Source organism: Echinops telfairi, unplaced genomic scaffold (genome assembly GCF_000313985.2).
Source record: "Echinops telfairi isolate 266 unplaced genomic scaffold, ASM31398v2 ScPeMD7_233;HRSCAF=577, whole genome shotgun sequence".
NCBI lineage: Eukaryota > Metazoa > Chordata > Mammalia > Afrosoricida > Tenrecidae > Echinops > Echinops telfairi.
This window is the reverse complement of record NW_022104131.1, coordinates 342-1,841: the sequence shown is the minus strand read 5'-3', so window position 1 is coordinate 1,841 and position 1,500 is coordinate 342. Positions and strand designations below refer to the sequence as shown.

Below are 1,500 nucleotides of genomic sequence, written 5' to 3'. Positions count from 1 at the left end.
ACAATTATGCATCCTAATTATATTGAGTTTTCATTTATTTTTCTAAACATTTTATTCTGCTTTGGGTGAAAGTGCACATAGCAAATCAGTTGCCCAATCAATAATTTATTCACAGATTATTTTGTGACATTGGTTGTAAAGTGTCAGTCCTCTTGCCCTTTCCACTCATCCAGTTTTCTTTTCCCTTCTGCCTTCTTCTTTTGGTTTGAGACAAGTATTTCTCCCTTTGTCACATATAGTTTTTGTTCTAAGGAGCACATTAATTTAGGTGTTATTTGTTTTATAGACCCGTCTTTTATTTGGTTGATAGGTAGCTTCCATGAATGTCTTCACTTTTAATTTAGAAGGTTGTCTTAGGGCAATAGTCCCTGGGTTTTTTCAGTCTCTAGATCAGTAAGTCTGATTTTGTTATTTTATTTTAATTTTGTTCTAGTTTTTTTGCCCATTAAATCCAGGACCTTCTACTGTAGCCTTGTCAGAATGGTGGGTAGTAGTATCTGAGTACCATCTAGTTCCTCTGGTGTCAGGTTAGAGGAAGCTTTGGTTCATGTGGGCTAATAGCCTTTGGACTAACATTTCTTTAGATTTAGCCTTTGGATTACATTTCTTTTTCTTTTTAAATATGGAACGCTTCACGAATTTGCGTGTCATCCTTGCGCAGGGGCCATGCTAATCTTCTCTGTATCGTTCCAGTTTTAGTATATGTGCTGCCGAAGCGAGCACGCCTTTGGACTAATTTCTTTGTGTCTTTGATTTTCTTCATTCTCCATTGCTCCAGGTGAGAAGCAACCTAAGATGGTCTTAGCTGATTCTTAGATGGCTACTCACAAGTTTTTAAGGCTTTAGACAGTACTCAACAGAGTAGGATGTAGGGCATTATCTTTATGCATTGTGTTTTGCCAATGGACCTAGATATCCATCGGTCTTTAGTAGGCCGGTATTTCTGTTCCAATATCTAAGCTATTTCTATAACTGTGCCACCTGTGTGTTCCATTATATACAGGTGTATATTTAGAGCATTTATAAATATGTACAGAAATATCCTCAGACATACTTATATATGTATATGGTATATTCCCATAACTATTATATAGATTTGTGCCAATTATGATGGGTGAAGTTTTCTTAAATGTTACAGCATTGATAATTTATTCTTGTGTATCTTTCATTATCTTGTTCATATTGTACTGATTCTTCCATGTTGTATATTACATTTCCCCTTACCATAACTAATATTTGTGTTTCTCCTTCCCTCCTTTCCAGTGACTCATAACCAACAAACAACATTTCTGTGCATAAATCTATTCTTTATTTTTTATAATACTGGCTTTATGCAATATTTGTATTTTTGTGATTGACTTATTTCACTCAGCACAATGTCTTTTAAAATGTGGGGACCATATTTTACCTCTTCTGACTATATAAGGGGAGAGGAGAATCAAACTCCATAAAAACCCACTGCAAATTTGCATTACCCCCGACCCCACTTCTTTGTTCTAT

The 1,500-nt window shown here is 35.3% G+C and overlaps 1 non-coding gene across 1 annotated transcript; it reads right to left on the bottom strand.

The window, feature by feature from the left end:
* Positions 1–616: 616 nt before the first annotated feature.
* On the bottom strand, positions 617–723 carry LOC115870122. The gene has a single exon (XR_004046544.1). It is a non-coding gene; the product is annotated as a U6 spliceosomal RNA (small nuclear RNA).
* Between the last annotated feature and the right edge of the window lie 777 nt (positions 724–1,500).